Here is a 19,716-nt window from a genome sequence, read left to right on the forward strand (position 1 = left end):
GGAAGCTGCTCCGAGCGGGAGCCTGTGCCGCCAGCCAGGCATGAGGAGCCCCCTGGTAAGTAGCCTGCAACAAGGGCAAAGCCGGGCACATGGGTCCTTTCCGCCCCTAGAGGGCAGCACAGAGCCCCGGAGGCGTCACTGACCTCACCGGAGAAAGCCGTGACTCTCTTGCTGCATGGGGGAACTACGAGTCCCAGCGTACCCTGCCAGCTGAACATCCCCAGGGGGCACCATTGCGTCACCCTTCTGCTTGGGTAGACCGGCATGCCTGCACCATGCCATCTGCAGGGGGGCTGCACGTCCCAGCATATCATGCAGGGAATATAATGATAGAGGTGACAGTGTGTATGCCTAACCAGTGACCGCTCAGTGCTGGTATCAGAGGAACTACAAGTCCCAGCATACCCTGCAGGGAATATAATGATAGAGGTGACACCGTGTGTGTGCCTGACCAGTGACCTCTCAGTGCTGGTATCAGAGGAACTACAAGTCCCAGCATACCCTGCAGGGAATATAATGATAGAGGTGACACCGTGTGTGTGCCTGACCAGTGACCTCTCAGTGCTGGTATCAGAGGAACTACAAGTCCCAGCATACCCTGCAGGGAATTTAATGATAGAGATGACACAGTGTCTATGGGTAACCTATGACCCTTCTAGTGCTTGCTGATATCAGGAGAACAACAAGTCCCAGCATGTCCTGTAAAGAATATACTGATAGAGGGTGCGCCAGTGTCTATGGGCAATCGGTGATTACTCTAGTGAGTGCTGGCAACAGAGGAACTACAAGTCCCAGCATGCCCTGCAATGATTATATTGATAGAGGGTGACATAGTGTCCTATGGGTAACCAGTGACCTCACTATTGAGTGCTGGTATCAGGACAACTACAGGTCCCAGTATGTCCTGCAAGGAATATGCAGATAGAGGATGTCACAGTGCCTGTGGGTAATCGGTGATCTCGCTAGTGAGTGCTGATTGCAGGGGAACTACAGGTCCCAGCATGCATTGCAGAGAATATACAGATAGTCTGCAGGGGTGGGCAACTCTGCCTCTCCAGCTGTTGTGGTACTACAAGTCCTATGAGGCATTGCAAGACTGATAGTTAAAGACATGTCTCGCAGAGGCATGATGGGATTTGTAGATGAAGCACAGCTGGGGGGCCAGAGCTGCCCATCTCTGAGATAGGGGGTGCCACAGTGTGTATGGGTAACCAGTGTGAGCACTGGCAACAGGGGAACTGTAAATCCCAGCATATCCTGCCATCTAAGAACGGCCAGAGGCCACCACAGTGCACTCAATCACCTCTCCAGGACGTCACTGCTAATGGAGGACTACCCGGAGTTGTCTGAGCCGGAGCCCCATGGGGGGAGCGTAGGGTTGGGAGACGTTTTTATATTAGGCCCCGTACACTGCCCCCGTCTGCTGTGGCTTGTTAAATGCACGCATGTTGGTTCACGCGGTTTATGGGCGGCCCATTTATTTGAGTGCTTGGCACAGTGGAGAACCAGCGATGGGCCCCGAGGTTGTGGTATTGGTGTCGCTATCCAGAAGTGTTTTGATGATATTGGAAGAGGTCAATCTGGTCATTGGGCCGCCAGCTTCCCCACACCTCAGCACTCCCACACATTGCTCCCACTGAAGCTCCGTACTACTGATTGATAGTCCAGATACAATTATATTCCACCGTGGGGGTCAAAAAGAGGAAGCATGCGCGTTTTGGGGGTCCAAAGACTCCATCAGGGCATAAAATGACATTTCTCATTGGACGTTTCATGGATTTGTGTCGCTGTTTTACGTAATGTGTCAGATTTCTGAGATCTGATACCGCCAACGCATAATGCTTCCTCCGCCCCCCACGCCCCCTGTAGTGACTACAGTGCAGGAAGTGCACAGAATTCTTACCAATGGGGAAAAAGTCTGTGGACTACAGAACACTTCCCAGTATAATATAGAGATGAGGAGAGGGGGAGGTGTTTTGTGTTCCTAACATCGCGTCAGCTGGGACTTGTATGGTCAATATTTATGTCTCAGAATGCATAGCATTTCCAGAATAGGGGCAGCAATGACAACCCTTGTCCATTTGTTTTTGTGGGTTTTCGGCAGGGCTGGACAAATCCCAGGAACCAGGTCGCTAATGCTCCTTAAAAATGTACAGCTGGTGCCTAACTTTTGAGGTTTTCTCTATGGAGCTGGCTCCTAAAAATCCTGCTGGCTCCTGGATTGGACAGACCGGCTTCCGAATTCCATATTCTTTTGTTCATCCCCGATTTCCAGTCAGATTTGGGGAACCCTCTATATGTGTTATCATCCTATTCATACAGCGTAACTGTCTCTTACCTTTTAGAATTGTCTTTGTAGCTTCCCTGTACAACTTCAAAGTGACGGGAACTCTGTCCCCATAGAGAGGCCAGGGACAGACTGAGCTTCCCCTCAATACCTTACAATGCTTCCAGGGGTAGCCAAACTTCGGCCCTCCAGCTGTGGTGGAACTACAAATCCCATGAGGTATTGCAAGATTCTAATAGCCACAGATATGACTCCCAGAGAGAGATGCATCATGGGATTTGTAGTTTCACCACAGCTGGAGGGCCGGAGTTTGGCTACCCCTGATCTAGATCATTAAAGGAGATGTAAAGTCCCATTCTTATTATAACATCAGCATTGTAATAGGAATACATAGAGTTGTTTTTGATAATGCGATCAAAGCTTACTTGGAAAAACCCTTTTATGTAGTGAGTGCTGCCTTCCGTCTGTCCATCACTTCCATCAACTTCCTGGATTCCCAGTGAGCTTTGCCTCTCTTTCCCTGCTGATTGATGTGAGGCATTCTCGATTTCTCAATCCCATCATGCATTGCTTCCCTAAGCAATGATAATGTTACATTGTTCAGACGTAGAGTTGTAGTTCAGAAGGCAGGCTCTGACACCAGGAAGCGCATATTCACAGGGCTGAGTGAAATGGTGTCAGTGCATTGAGGAAGTCCATCCTATTGGCATCTTCAATCAGTAAATTTACAGACTTCTAGATGGATCTGGTTATTAGGATGGGATAGAACCTCAATATAGAAATACAGATTTATGTTCAGTTTTTGACCATAGATACCTTTTTAACCCTTTTTATGACAGAGGGTCTTCAAATCTTGTTTACAACTGATAAGATCTGCCAGCACAGTACAGACGGGGTTAATTGTGGTAAACCTCAACCCTCCAGCCCCTCAACATTACATAGCAGGGGAGAATTCAGTTTAGAGTAAATAATTACTTCAAAAAAGAGTGAGTAATATGTCCGCAACAATTCCTTTTCATTTTTTAAAGTTATGTGATGGGGTAGAGATGTTCAGATACCAGTGCCGTTTATTTGGCATTTTCATGAGAACTACCAGGGTTGCAGCTGGGACATGACTTTGTCGCTCCACCACTGTCCTGAAATCATTAGTCTGTATTGTTTTAGAAAAACTGTCACATGACCATAAGCAAAAATGTATCAGTACTTGTATCTGTGAGTACTTGGCCAAGTATCAGTACTTGTACTTGCAAAAATGGTATCGGTGCCGTGCTTAAATATGTTTATAAAAACAAAATCGTACATTAAAACAGAGATGTACAAATCCCGGGAGCTCCGTGTGCTCCTTACAAATGACAGCTGCCTCCTAACTTTTGTATTTTTCTCTAGTCTAGTCCTGGACCTGGAAAAGTATCTGTACTGGTACCGAGTACGGTACTTGGTATTGGTTCATCCCTAGTGATGGGGAACATGTAACCGATGTAAAATAGGTGTTATCGTAATTTAGCTGCAAACGCGGAAATACATTTTAAAGTTGGATTGTATGTTAATCTTAATATAAGGATGAGGAAACTTTTGGCTTGTAGTTTGTGCCTTGGATTTTTATGTCACAACCTTTTGTGTTTTGGGTCCATTTTGTTGATGTTTTTTTGATTTGAATTTTGAAGGTTCGGGTATGTGTGGGAAGCAGTCGGGTGAGTGTGACAATTTCACGTCTGCGGAGTTGCGATACGAGGCAATTAATCGATTCTCTTTTCCCGCTGCTGTTAACATAGCATTCGCCACTGTGCTCGTGCCACGGATCTCATGATATGGAGCGGTGCCTTTTATTGTGCCAGAATTGATTTCTCATGAGCGGCAGTAAAAATAAATGGAGGTTTTAATTTGCAACATCATAATTTACGCTTCTGATATAAATTATATTGTTTAGGTTTGGAACAGGGCTGTACAAGTCCCAGGAGCCATGCCACCAATACTCCTTAAGGGCCCGTTCACACCAGACGCTGTGCGGTGCCCCATCACAGTGCCAAAGCCCTGATCCCAGCACATCGTACTGTGTACTTTTTTTTTTGCTAGAACTTTATTGAAATGTCACAATTGACATTTCATTCAGTTCTATGGGCACAGCAGGGTGTGCGAGGTGGTTGTACCGTGTCGCATCCAACTGCGTTGAAAAAGTAATGCCTTTTTTTCAGCGCACACTGCCATGTTCCTATTGCAACGCATTGATGTGAATAGGCGTCATCCATGATGAGGCAGATTGCCTTGTCTTGCGTTGGGGCTGCGATGGAAACAACGGTCAGCGCAGCTCCAATACAAATGGTGTGAATGGACCCTAAAAATTACAGCTGGCCCCTAAATGGTTAGGTTTTTTCTAGTTGTCAATGGAGCTGGCTCCTAGATTGGACATACTGGCCCCTAAATTCTGTTTTAAATATATTCAAGTCAAACTGTTTTTAAGCTTTTTTCAAATACTGATGAAATCACTTACAATGGATGCTGCTCCTTGAGGTTTAAAACATTTAGTTTCCTGCAGAAAAAGCTGTTTCTCCTGAGCACTGGTCCTCCTGCTATCCTGTCTTAGGGTGGCCCCTTTCCCTTGCAGGGTCCTATGGAGCAACCCTTGTGTGTGCTAGTAAGTTGTGTGTGTCTCCACAAACACACAGGCAGAGCAAGGCAAATTGTTCTCCTGCTTCCCGATCCTTGTCCTTCCTCCCTTCTCCAAGCCAGTAGATGCACAGCTGCTACTGTCTGCTATGTCTCTTGTGATCTTGTACTCAACAGGAAGTTCAGGGAAGCTGAGCTGAGAGAGTTGTTTCAGTGGTTTCCAAACTATTAGTGTTTTTGGGCAAAAATGTAAAGAAATACTTTGCTGGGCAATGTCTACTTGTTTGGTCTGGATTCATTACTGAAAACAAGTTTGAGAGGGGATACTATCATTTGTCGTCGCCCCCCCCGAATTAGACCATTTCCATCATTAAATACAAGATCAAATTGTAATTGATTGATTGCTTTTCCTGACTTCTGACATTGATTTGTCATCACTGACAACTAGTACTGTAATCATTTTGTCCTAAGCTGATCGCAGGAGTCTCACCTATTCCTCCATGAGGGCAGGTTCTTACCATTTTTTGGACCAGATCTGGTCTGGAAAATGGTGTGAACCTGCCCGCAGTTCCAGTGCATTCCTGACCAGATAAAATGAGACGTGCAGTATTTTTCTGGTCTGGTTTGGAACCGGCTGCGCTGGTGGGAACAGAGGCCAGAAATAGCATAGGGATGCATTAGGATGCATTTTGGGTCCGGAAACGGTCTGGTCTGGAGATGATCTGGATGTGGTGTGAATGGGCCCTAAGGCTGTATAATCCAGTGTCAGCTGCCACCACCCACAGCTGTTTGCAGTCCCTGTGCAAATAATGACATGGGGCTGCGATTACCTGCAGATCAAGGCTTTCCATTAGCACAAATATGGAGTTTTTTTGTGTCTGGAATTCAGCTTTAAAGGAGAACTATGAGGTGAGTGCTTTTCACTCACCTCATAGTTCTAGCTGACCTGTGACAATGAGACTGTCACAGGTCGGCTCAGTAGAGCGGGAGGTGAGCGAATACATACCGGGTTCGCTCGCCTCCCGATCCTGTCACGGCTCTCTGCCGTGACAGGGGGAGGGGCTGGATTCCCCTCTCCCTGCTCCGATCTGCCAGCGCTGACTAGCGGAACGGACGGGGGAGGGGGCGGGTACAGCTGGCTCTGCCTCTAGATAGGCAGAGCCAGCGGTCACTCACGCAGCTGGGCGGATCCCGTCATCTAAGTCGTGATCCGCTCCGGCTGCGGCGTCTCAGTATACCGCGAGCTGTAGCTTGCGGTATACTGAGCTTAGGGTAACGGGAGGACGCTAGTTTGTGTCCTCCCGTTACCCTAAGGAGAACTATGGGGAAAAACACTGACCCCATAGTTCTCCTTTTAAGAAGAGGGCCAGCTTCTAAAAACCTTTTGCCAGCACTGTCCCTCCATTTCTATCAGGAGAAAGAAAGTCAACGTTTCATTGTACGCACACCAAGCATAGCTGAGTTAGGTGCATTTATCTTCAGGGTCTGTCATGTGTCTTCATGTTGCCCCCGAACATTCTATAATGGTAATCCTGTATGTAAACAATCCTAATTTACATTGTAGGGAAACGTTGACATCATTTCCCCGAGCGATCTTCAGATATAACTTGCCACTTAATAACAGAAGCTTTTTGTTAACATCGTAAGCCACAAGTCATTGTGAGAAAACACAGGATGCCATTATGGGGTGGAGAGCGAAATGCCTTCCTTAAGCTTCTGAATAAACATCTGAAAATGAATCTGTCGCCTATACTAAATAGGTTTTGTCTCTTGAAGTCTCAACCATGAGTGTAGAATTCACTGTTCACCAGTAGAATAGAAGCAGAGATTGCATGAGGTCAGATGTTTTAGTAAATCAGTTGACTTTTTAGTTTCATGTTAAGATCATCCTCGTTGTGCATTGCAGATCCAGGCCACTGAAGGCTTTAGCTGGTAACACATTATGAACACATTACACACTATAGCATATCTAAACCCTGTCAGTGGTCACTGAATGGTTGACCAAGGGCCACGTGGCTGTTCTGTCTGGACCGCGGTCGCCTACCCGTGCTGGTTTATGGCTGGCTGAGGCCGGTGCATCCATTTCCAGCCATAACTCAGCGCAGGCCCCCCTCTGATTCAGTCATTGGCTGCTAAGCTGGCTGGCTTCCTAGGAATCAGTGATATCAGGCAAGCAGGGCCCACTCCTCAACTACAAGTTGTCATTTATCATTATGCAGGAAGTCATCACCCAGATCACTTGTACTAGCCTGGATGATGACACCCTGCCGTGATTTTTGGGTCCACGGCAGACCATGTCAGGATGGAGAGCAGGGGCAGACCGGGCAACTTTGAAATGTGATTGTTTTCTCAATTTATAAGGCTGGTGGCTGCCCTAAAATATATTCTTCATTAAAGGAGAACTATGAGGAACACATACCGGCGTTCGCTCACCTCTCAATCCTGTCACGGCTCTCTGCCGTGACAGGGGAGGGGCTGGATTCCCCCCTCCCCGCTCCGATCCGCCAGCGCTGACTGGCGGATCGGGCGGGGGCGGGTACAGCTGGCTCTGCCTCTAGATAGGCAGAGCCAACTGTCAGTCATGCAGCTGGGTGGATCCCGGCACAATTGTCGGGATCCGCTTCAGCTGCAGCGTCTCAGTATACCGCGAGCTGTAGCTCGCGGTATACTGAGCCTAGGGTGACGGAGGACGCTAGTTTGTGTCCTCCCATTACCCTAAGGAGAACTATGGGGGAAAAGCCTCAACCTCATAGTTCTCCTTTTAACTCCTTAAATTTCTCTGTGCAATAAACAGCACTTGTATTGTTAGGAACTAATTGCAAAACAATACCGGCGCCTTCAAATCCAAAAAGAGCCCAGCAGTAAAAATACAGCAAACACGGTGGAGGCAGCTCCCACAGATTAGATGGAACACCAGTCTATGAGAAAAAGAGCAAAAGAGAGCGCCTCCATAGTGTAAAAATGTTATTTAATAGTAAAAACACGCAGCTCTAAGGCTGTACTTAGGGTGAGAGGACGGAACCCCTGGCAGGGAGAATCTGGAGCGATGTAAAACACCAGTAACCTCGATCCCTGTATTGATAAATGGTTAACGGTTCTGATGAAGGGGGCGTGCCCCAGAAACGCGTTAACCATTTATCAATACAGGGATCGAGGTTACCAGGGGTTCCGTCCTCTCACCTTATTCTACTGGTTTTTATTCTACCAAACTGTTGTAAGTACAGCCTTAGAGCTGCTGTTTTTACTATTAAATAACATTTTTACACTATGGAGGCGCTTTCTTTAGCTCTTTTTATTGTTAGGAACTGCTTATACCCCTTGAACAAGGAGAGAAATGTACAGCCACCTCCAGGCATATTAAACATTTCCCTTGTAGGGTGGCTGCCTTCGCACTGCAAGGATTAACTGCATAGTTATGTCTAGAGGAGAGGAAGAAGCTGTTTTGGTTACCTGATCCTCCCCTCTCATCGGTGCCCTCCAGGCTGCTAAATCGGTCCCCACAGCCTCTTCTCTTATTCAGTCATGCAGTCTAAGGACCACTGATATCATCAAAAACAATGCAGGCTCCATAGCCCTACATTATACATGAGGACACTGAGGGACATTTCAGCATGGAGGGGGAAAAGAGGAGATCACTGACTTCTGGGTGAGTGGGATGAGGTAAGTAAAGCAGTTTTTGTCTGTCTCATAGACATAAATAGGTAACCCTTGCATTGCGGCGGCAGCCCCTCTGCTGGGAAAAGTATTCATTTCCTTGGAGTGTTTAAAAAGCTGACTTTCAATGTGGAAAATTCTAACAATCAGACAAGGTTTTGAAACCTAATGTCAGCTGGTTTTGTCAGAAGCTGCCCATAGATGTGAGATTGTATATGGACCAAAAGATGGCTGATTTGGGAGACTGTCTACTCATACAAGTGAAGACGTGTATCTAAAACTTCTGTTTTTAAATTAGCGGTTAGACAGGTTTTTGCTGTTGTATTGTTTAAAGCCCTTCCATGTGCACCTTGCTTTAAAGGAGAATTATAGGGTAAGTGTTTTTCCCCATAATTCTCCTAAGGGTCACGGGAGGACACAAAGTAGCATCCTCCCGTGACCCACAGCTTAGTAAAAATGGCCACTGTGGGAAGGAAAAAAAATAAGCATGCAAAGAATAGAAACCCTGCAATTACCTATCAGTGTCTGTTTTGTAGGATACTATCTCTAAATGTATATCTAGATATATTGATGTATGCATACATGGAAACAGGGTAGCCAGATGAAAAGGAAACTTTTTATAGTTACATTGAGGCCAGCCAAGAAAAACATACATTTTATGTGACTACACCTTGGATACTGGAAAACTCCTATAGAATGAACTTGTATGTGCAATAGTTATTTTATATTATTATTATATTGGTCACCATACTTGAATGCATGATATTGTAATTTGCTTTCACATGGTTTGAGGTCTGGGGTGGTAGGATAGGTACTTTTTGAACAAGGTTGTTCTGTTTTATGAGGTGCAGGGAGGATATATCTTGGCTTAATTTATGATTGTATGTTTTTTTAATAAAGGAATATACTGTATATGTTAAGGAGTTATTCTCGGGTGGTGTTGAAATCTCAGTTCCTTGTTGAATGCGTATGTAATATGTAACAGTTCATTGGTGAAGACTCCAGTTAGGAATGAGAACTTCACTCTACCCATATCTTTGAAATGACAACAAACACACCTTTTAGAAATGTTTAGTAATGACAATCTACAAACACATACTTCTAGATAATTGCCGGCTTTGTATTCCTTATTTCTATTTTCTTCCCCATTCTTCTTACAGTGGGCATTTTTACTAAGGGCAGATTAATATATCTTTCTTTACTTCCTTGAACTCTGGCACATATAACTAGGACATGTGACCATGCACATCTCAGGGGAGGAGAAGCGGTTAAATGTCTTTAATAGAGAGGACGCTGGAGCCGGACGATTGGTTTCCATCCGGCCGTTGTAATTAAAAGGCAGGCCGGGAGCTTTACATTCAAGTGATCAGGCGTCTCTAGAGGTGCCCGATCGCTTGTATTAGCAGCAGGTGTCACTGCCGGTCCCGAGACCCGCTGGGCCCAGTGCGGCCAGGACTGACACGGCTGCTCTGTGACATGAGTTCAAAGGGAGATCAGTACACGATCTCCGTCTGATCTCCTCTCCGGTCCCTGAATGCGGGAAGTGATGTATATTACATCACTTCTGCATTCAGCTGTCACTCTCCAGCTTCAGAAGCTGGGGAAGTAGATCTCTGCTTCATCAGCCTCTCTGGGGGTCCCTAGGTGACATTAGGGGTCTTGAAGACCCCTGATGTCTCCATAAAAAGGATCTGTCATGTGAATTGGCTATCACATAGGGGGGTTCTTAGCCCCCCATGTGATGGCAATAAAGTTAAGTGCGAAGTTCACTACTTTAAAGATTTTCAAGTTACAGCAGAGTAGCATATTGTAACAATGCCGGGCATCGCAGTGCTTACAAAGGGTGTAACATTGCAAGCCAATAATACTTTCAGAGTCACAGTATAACAATAATATTGTATTCAAAGTGGTCCAGACAGCTGCTGCAGCTTGTGTTTTATGACTGATGACATCACTGCGATTGAACCCTTTCAATAGATATAAAACAAAAGTATATTCAATTTGTAGTCTGTGCAACATACACGCCGGTCTTCATGTTCAGTGCCTTGATGTTAAAATGCGTAAAATGGGCATTCATGTGGATCAAAATGTGTTTTCATCAATGCAAGATGAACGCGTTCTTACAGAAGAAGCTGTTTTTGACTTGACAGCGCAAACGGCATCTGTGAATCACCCTGGATGAATGATGCATGCTTATGACAACCTTTTTGTAGGTCATTGTCTGCATGAGGTCATCCCCGTTCAGCGTGTATCATTACATGGGTAGGACTATATACGCTGTGCTCTCTCTCGACTGTTGGGCTAGCTGCGGACCTCTGCTGGGTTAGATAAATTTGTTCTCATTACCGGCAACAAGCAGGGGGCTCTGATCTGTGAATTGTATGACACAGGCAATAGTTCTTGGATCAAACTGATCCATTCACTTGCGTGGCTGCACCCTGCTTGGCATTACAATTACTTTGTATGGCTCAGAGCTGACTTCGCTGCCCACTGATATTTCTCCTTATCTTCTAGTTTTAGACCGCACGGTTGTAGCTCTGTCCTCCGTCAGACAGTGTTGCGTGCGTTGAAAGGTTGACGGACGGGCTCTGTGTGATGCAATGAACTTAATGGCTGGTTTGCGTAATTGTAATTTACAAGAGGGATTTATATGCGTAAGTTTTTTTTTTTACTTTTTAACGAAAGGCTGTGGTTGAAATGACAGCTCGTTAATTATCAAAGAGTGCTGAATCACAAAGCGCTGCCAATCAGCACGATGGTTTAAAGGGATTTTCAACTTTAAAATTAAACCTATGGGCGAAGGCAGCAATGACATGTATGCTGCAGTCTCTCAATACAATTAAAGCTGAACTCCGGGCACAAAAGCTTTCCTTCAAATATATTCCTCAGTAGCCACAAAGGATTTGAATCCACTTTGTGTGCACCAAATGCCTTTCCAAATCCAGTACCTTGTAAAGGTGCCAGAGACCTCATCACTGGGCTGTACATAGCATGTGCAAAGAGCTGAGCTGTAGGAGGGGCCCTGCAGGCTCCACCCACTACAGGCAGACAACTACAGGAGGGGGCGGATACATGACCAGTCACCCAGCACAATAAGAGAGAGCAGCAGTGACTGGTCTTTATTACAGGAAGCTCCCGCACGGAGGCAAAGTTTCACACTGGATTACTGCACAGAAGAAATACACAAAGCACTGCAAGATTCAAGTAGGAACACGCATGCCTCTTGTATTTAGACAATATTTGATTATCCTGAAGTTCAGCAACAAGGACATGTATGCAGCAATCTGTCAATAGCATTACCACACCAGTTTCTGGCTTTCAGATTCTCCTCATCTATAGTTTTATTACCTGGTTATCTATTGATTTTCCACTTTCTATAACAAGGTGACAACGCCGTTTGCTCTGCAGTGAAATTACTGTTGGTGGGGTAGTTTTAGATCCATTTAACCCTTTTTAATGTCCGGGGTAATCAAAACCGTGGTGTCCAGCTCAAATTTTTACATTTTGGTATGCTCCGGTTTATTCAACAGTAACATTTTTAACTGTTTTGCATAAATCATAATAAGAAGAAAAAAATGCCAGAGCTTTTAGAGGAGCAAGTTTATCCCAGAAGGAAGAGGGGGTCACCTGTACGGCGCCCCATTGACATGTACCATTGGTTTGACAGCTATACGGCAAGAGTTGGTATACTCGGCTACTCCCATGATCTTGCTGGAAGCATGGCGACGCCACCCTCTGTCGGTGCTGTGGGTGGAAGCTGGGGGTAAGTATATTAACTATTTTTACCAACAGGTTTTTTGTATTTTTATTGTAGTGCAACCTTTTGGGATGGCGGTGGGGGCCATAGTTCAAGGTCCACTTTAAAGTGCTACTTAATTAATTAAACCTTAAAAATGCATTCAACTACACCAACTATAACAAAATGTATCTTATGTGTGTATCACTGGGCTTTAGATCCTCAAATCATCTCTGAATTGGTGCTGACACTGCCCTTCCTTCTGGAGGGTGGCTACTTTTGTTCCCGATGGTCCCTGTGTGTTGTAAAGCAGTCCCGATCCAAGTTCACTCCCGTGATGGATTACAAACTCAATAGAAATCAGTAAACTGAACATGAGATTGTAGCCCATCAAGGGAGCGGTGACTACTTTACAACACACACCGGGACCAAGGGGAACAAAAGTAGCCACCCTCCAGAAGGAAGGGCAGTGTCAACACCAATCAGAGATGATTTGAGGATCTACAGCCGAGTGATAGACAAATAAGATACATTTCTGTTAATAGTTAAGATATTTGAATGCATTTTTAAGATTTAACTCCAGTGTTTAGTGTCACTTTAACATTATTTTCTAGAGTTGCACCGTCACGAGGGATCCATGAGGAACTCTCAGCCAGTTGTTTCACCAGATACAGAACCGGTAATTGAAGTCTATGCAGAAATGCAATCTGGCCATGTTTTTGCTTAGGTAGGTTTTCCCAGTCTCCCCAGTATAACCTTGCAAACCTTTCAAACAGATTGCATGTAGTGGTTGGTATTCTTCCACTGCGTTAATCTCTCTTGCTGAGATTACTTTTTCCCGCTCACGGTGCTTTTGCTGATGGTGAACGGATCTCGCTGTTTTTATATATCGTTAGAATATCATGTTGTATTCACATTCTGGATGGACATTGTGTTCCTTTCTGTGGCAGCTGGTGTTTTGCTAGTTTTTTATATATTGTGGTGAAAACTTGATTGGTTATTCACACTCGGAGAAGAAATTAGTCTGCTTTATGTGTAAACATAGTATGGATTCAAGTGCTTAGGCAATGCCTATTGCAGGGAAGGGATAAGATCACATTGCAGGAAGATTTCCACATAATCCTAGTTATATAAAGTAACCTCCAATTCTTCTACGTCATGTTATTGAGTATCAATGAGGGTTTGATGGAATTAGGTGTCAGTTGTGTCTGGGTATGTATTGCATGGATGTGGAGCATTGTATGAAGTAAACCGGTCTACAGAAACATGACACAGGTGTTTAAAGCTGAGGTATAGCATATTTTGTGGAGGGTATACAGCACCAGTCTACTAATGTACCTCTAATGGAGCGCATCCCACAATTTTCTGCCCACTGGTTAGTGTAATATTAGTCTACTGTCCGCAGCTGTGATCTTCCCGCACTGCAGGCAGGAGAGGTTGCAACTGTTGAACCCGCGACGCACTGCATCCGAAGCTGTGCGGAGCAAAGCAGAACTGCGGCGTTCGCATGCAGTGTGAGCTGAGCATGGCCAGATGAAAGACTGCATCTTCAGCCAATCAGCTCGCGTGTTACAACCAAATGGACTTCGCATCGTGATGCACGAGTTTATATGCGTGAGCCAGTTAACTGAAGATGACATTTTTCATCTTGGCACGCTCAACTGCGAGCTCTCGCAAGCCGACGCGCCGGTGTGAAAATTACATGACACACTGCACCCGAAGGTCTGTGTACCACTGGTTCACGTGCAAGGTGTCACAGACTATATTAGGAGCGTTCCATTTGCCTTCCCCTTGTCCTTTTGGCCACCCACAAAATTCTTACTATCTTTTTCTCAGTATACAAGGCTTTCTGTGAATGGAGGAGGCACCCCTCCATCATTCACAGATGTGCTTGCATTCTGGGAAGATAATTTTTTTAATGGCCGAGTAAAGGAACGGGACGGTTAGCGGCGCAATCCTAAACAGTAACAGCGCTGGAAAATCAGAGCTGCCCAAGATGGCTGCCATGGTGCAACATAGGAATAAACGCTTTGAGTCCACAGGGAGAAGTGCGCTATATAAATATGTAATGAGTGCTTTATTGCTACAGAAGTGCTTTGGCACTTCTCTTTATCAGGAATTCAAGATGAAAGTTAGTTTTCTCAAGGTTATTCTTGGGCTCCATCACCATTTCTGAATGTTCCCCATAAGAGTGCAAATCTTCACTCCATTCAGTCTAAAGGAGAGCTCATACTCGGTGCTCCGTTGCAGTTTGTGCGCTCAGTGGCCTTCCATCCTATCACTGGACATATCTGAGTAACAAATGGATGGTATAATGCAGGCTGTTGCTCAGCTTTTCAGAAGGGTACTGGGATATCTGCAGCATTTTACTGGCTGTCATTCCTTCATAAACATTTGTATTCACTCCCAGTGCCCCATTTATAATGATGGCACGTGTTAGCAAGTGATTTTCAAGTGCTTTACAAGCAGTTCCGTTTTTTTTAAACTTTCTAAATGCTTATTAATCACTAACTGGTGGTGGTTGGTCACATTCAACTGAACTTGATCTGTAATATATGAAGACGTGTCATAGCTTAGCCAAGCCACTTCCTCAGTTTTGTTCATTTGCGCAGATGCCTTAATCCAATCCTCATCATCATCATCATGCAAAGGCAGATGTTGATTGTCCAAGAACAGGATGTGAGATGTGAAAGTTGTGGAGCCTCCCCGTTTTAGTTACATAATTCCTTCCTTGGTGTCACTAAGTCTGTACGGTGGTTAAATCTTCCATTTACATGGCTGAAAGTGTGTTGTCGAAACACCGGGGTAGAAGTCATAAAATGGCATTACACGTGATAGACAGATGGTGTTGAAGGCCACCACCCCGTTCAAAAAAAGGTGTTTCCAGTTTGACGCAGATGGTCTCATTTACGCCTCTTGCAAACCAATTGTCCTCTGTCCAAAATTAGTCTTGACCTGTAGAATTTACTCTCCTATGATGGGCCATTCATATGAGAGATTGTTTGGTCTTCCCAAACTAAAGGTCTTTGCAATCCTACACTGCTACGTGAGAGAGAGAGAGAGATACCAGGAATTGAAGGGCAGGCTCGTAGAGGAGACTTGGCCTACCAGACTTTGCCTTTTAGAACATGTAATTTTATGTGACCAGAAAATAGTTTTTTTGCATCTGTCTACAGTATAAGCCTGTGAGTGTTAAGATACTCACAGGCGTAAGTTATGATGTGTTTGCTTATACACAAACTGAGATTGTGATCTATTACATAATGTAGCCAAACAATTCACATCATGTGCTCATTATCGCATGAGTTGTCATTACAATCAGAAGCCACAGAATTTAATAACTAAGAAATATGCAATAGGGTTCTGATCATTTTGGATGAGTATACATTGAACCGTAAGGGTAAAGGTCTACATGACTTGTATTCATATTGTTGGATGCTTTTCTGCTTTTAATTTGCAGCGATTTTGCCTTAGAATGTACAGTTTTATTGCTAAGAAAAAAGAAAAAGCGCTGTGGACTGATCTTGATGATGTGTTTGTTACAAGTACAGGATCGCTAGGGGTGCTGCCCCACTTCAGCCGGGGAGGCTGTAAAACTGGAAGACAAAAGAGAGAAAAGGGCGCCCAACCTGGTGCAGATAATCCTTTTAATTTAAAATGGACACCATAAACAAAAGTACAGGGGTACTTACAATGGTAGGTCAAACAGCAGCATATATGGATGATTTCAGAGAAACAGCAGTTGCAAGACTGCAATCTGTCTGTGTGCCACTGAGTAGTGAAGTCGTTGACGTGTTTCCGGGGTCACGCCCCCTTCAGAAACGCGTCAACGACTTCACTACTCAGTGGCACACAGACAGATTGCAGTCTTGCAACTGTTTCTCTGAAATCATCCATATATGCTGCTGTTTGACCTACCATTGTAAGTACCCCTGTACTTTTGTTTATGGTGTCCATTTTAAATTAAAAGGATTATCTGCACCAGGTTGGGCGCCCTTTTCTCTCTTTTGTCGTACAGTTTTATTGCAGCCAATGTGTAAGGTTCCTTTCACAAGGGCGGTCCGATCAGTTGCCCAATGCTAGTATAACTTACAATTATTGTTTTTCCACTTCTTCCTCTTGGGCATTAGTGATGCAGTCTGTGCCCAAGCACTGCACCTTGGGAAGGTGACAACAGCAGAGCATTGCTGGGAAATCTCGTCTGTAATCTCATGAGATCTCAGGCAAAGGCATTTTCCTCCCCTGAGATGATGTGCATGGTCACATGTCCTAGTCACATGTGCCAGAGTTGCAGGAAGTAAATGGAGATATATTAATCTGCCTTTAGTAAAAAAATGGCCACTGTAAGAAGACTGGGGAAGAAAATAAAAATAAGGAATGCAAGGAATACAAAGCCGGCAGTGATCTAGAAGTATGTGTTTGTAGATTTGTCATTACTAAACATTTCTAAAGGTGTCTTTGTTGTTACTTCAACGATATGGGTAAAGTAATGGCTAATCACTGTGGATGCTCAAATCTGCCTTGATTATACTCAACTGTGATGAGATGATTTTGTTCGGATCTGTCTGTGTATGTACAACTATACATTGTCAGACATAACAATGGGTCCTGATTACAGTGCAGAGCACAGTAGAGAAACTCGCTGATTTGTATATTTTGGTGGATGGGTTGTCTGTGACGTAAATTTTTATTTTTTTTGCATCCGATTATGTTGTTTGGGATAAAGGGCTAGAGTCATGGGAATGCTAAAATCCTGCAGTACACATGAACTATAAAATGAAAATGCCGGGCACCGAAGCAGGAAATGACAGGCATGTCTTTGGTGAAACCCCCCCAGTGACCCCCACAATGTTAAAGCCAGTGTTTACGCCTTGCTGGTAGTCTAGTAAATGCTTGTGATATAAATAAGCAGAGCAGAAAACACAGCCGTCCCTAATTTTCAGGGCATGGGATGACGTTTAGCCACTTGAACAGCGTCTCTACACGGATGACTGAATACTACCAACTACAAAATGCCTATGATGGCCTCATTGCTGTAACAGGAATTGACATATGAGCTTGTCTGTGGACATAACACCATGTACACCCCCAGCATTGACAACATATCAACTGCTGAACACAAGCAGACCACCGTGTCCCACGTACTGAAAGACACCAGGAAAAGTCAATAATCTTTGGTTATTGTATGGCTGATTTGACTTACTGAATATGCAGAGGTAGGTTCAGCTGACTTGTAAGTAAATACACAGGAACCATTGTGGGTAATGTCCGCTCTTCTTGTCATTTTTAATCTTTAAATTAAATGTCTTTAGGTGTATGTGGACAGTTTTATTGTCAATTCTCTTCTACGTGTTTTATTGTGTACAACTGTTTCTTTGCTTATTTATACAGTACATAAAATTACACAGTAATTACATGTACCTTACCTATTAACAAAAATTGTATCATTTGTGTATCACTCAGCTATAGATCCTCAAATCATCTCTGAATTGGTGCCGACACTGCCCTTCCCTCTGGAGGGTGGCTACTTCTAGTAGTCACTGCTCCAAGCTCTCTCCCGTGATGGACTACAATCTCACGTTTAGTTTACTAATTTGTATTGAGACTGTAGTCCATCACAGGAGCGAGCTTGGAGCGGTGAGTAGTTGACAAAACAAACGGGGACCATGGGGGACAAAAGTAGCCACCCTTCAGAAGGAAGGACAGTGTCAACACCAATTCAGAGATGATTTGAGGATCTACAGCCGAGTGATATACAAATAAGATACATTTTTGCTAATAGTTGGGGTACTTGAATTTGTTTTTGAGATTTAAATCCTGAGTTTTGTGTCACTTTAACCTCTTGCCATCCGCCCGTTAAGAAAAAAACGGACGGACGGCTGACTCCTATCTGCGGGATTTAAAAATCTTTAATTTTTCCTTCATATATAAAAAAATAAAAACCCCAGTGGTGAATAAATACCACCAAAAGAAAGCTCTATCTGTCCCCAAAAAAGGGTATAAAATTAATTTCAGTACAGCGCTGCATGACGGAATAAATGTCAGTCAAAGTACCGCAGCGCTGAATACTGAAAAATGGCCTGGATGGGAAGGGGGTTTAACACCGCGGATGTCAACTGGTTAATTATCCAGTATGTGTACATTCAGGTAGCCATGTTGGCTGATACTTGCAGGCTCCGTTTCTTGCTTAAAGCTAAACTCCCAAAAAAAATCACCTTGCAGTGTCTCTTCCCCTGTGGTGCAACGGTTAAGCTGGCAATACACCAGTAGAATTACTTTAGAAACAGTTTTTGGAGTGTTCTTTCAATACTCCAATAGTTAATGGTGTCAAATTTACTATGTTTTTTTGTAAAGTACTCCCGAAACAAATTCAAGATGGATTTTTTTTTTTAGCAAATGACACATAAGTGAATGTGATTTTTTTTTTGGGTTGGTTTGAAAAATGAATGAAAAATCAAAAACAATTTCGGGCATGGTTCGTCAAGTTTCCGACTGCATTGTCAAATGTTCTGATGAGATTGTTCGTAGGAAAATATGTGGGTTCGTAGGAAAATCTTTGTGTGTATGAACAGCTTTAGTTGCTTGTTTTATCTAGGGGTTAATGAATACATTTAAAATACTTGGCTTAATCCTCGCTCTGCTGGCAGCCGACTCTCTTCTCCACTCTCCGTCGTTCCTTGTATATGAAAGGCATAATGTTAGGGCTGCAACCAACTAATCGATAATGAGAATAGTTGTCAACTTTTCTCATTATCGATTAGTTGGTTGGACCCCCTTGCTCTCTCCTTCATGCTGGGAGGAGGGCACAGCAAGCAGTGGGCAGGTACAATAGCCAGCCTGCTATTGCATTTTAAAATATCCAATAGCAGGCTGGGTATGGCTCCCGGCCTCTAGATGCAAAGGAGCAGCAGCGGAGATACGGGAGGGCAGCGGGGGAATGCAGTCACAGCAATCTCTCCTCCCCGCTGGTGCCGGCTACAGTGGTCTGTGTCTGACGCGGGATTAAAAGGATATAAGGATTAAAAGGGACACACCACTGCAGCCAGCACCCAGGACACACCACTGCAGCCAGGGAGGAGCAGAGGCAACTAATCGATGAGAATTGTTGCCAACGATTCTCATTATCGATTGTAATCAATTAGTTGTTGCAGCCCTACTGCATTTGTGTATTTTAAATTAAGGTTGGTATTTAAATTTTTTTTAATCAGATTCATCGAAAAAAAATCATCCAACTAATCGATTATGAAAATAATCATTGGTTGCAGCCCTACATGCTCATGTACAATGCAGGGCCGCTGCAATCCTCATGGCCTTTCTAAAACAGTAAGGAGTAATTATAGATGTGTTGCCCACAAATTACATTGTAGTTGTCTTTTTCTTCATGGATCAAACCATGAAAGAAATGTGGTTAGTATTGGCAGCACCCTTCCCTGCC

At 44.2% G+C, this 19,716-nt stretch overlaps 1 protein-coding gene across 1 annotated transcript in view; it reads left to right on the top strand.

The window, feature by feature from the left end:
- Position 1: 1 nt before the first annotated feature.
- Positions 2 to 19,716, top strand: part of ZFYVE9 (zinc finger FYVE-type containing 9) — a 56,019-nt gene continuing 36,304 nt past the window's right edge. The window contains exon 1 of the mRNA XM_018552457.1: positions 2 to 55. The gene's annotated coding sequence lies outside the window, so the exon portion shown is untranslated. The remainder of the gene's footprint in view (positions 56 to 19,716) is intronic.

The sequence above is a fragment of the Nanorana parkeri genome, unplaced genomic scaffold (assembly GCF_000935625.1).
Source record: "Nanorana parkeri isolate BGI_ZX_2015 unplaced genomic scaffold, ASM93562v1 scaffold89, whole genome shotgun sequence".
Taxonomy (NCBI): Eukaryota; Metazoa; Chordata; class Amphibia; order Anura; family Dicroglossidae; genus Nanorana; species Nanorana parkeri.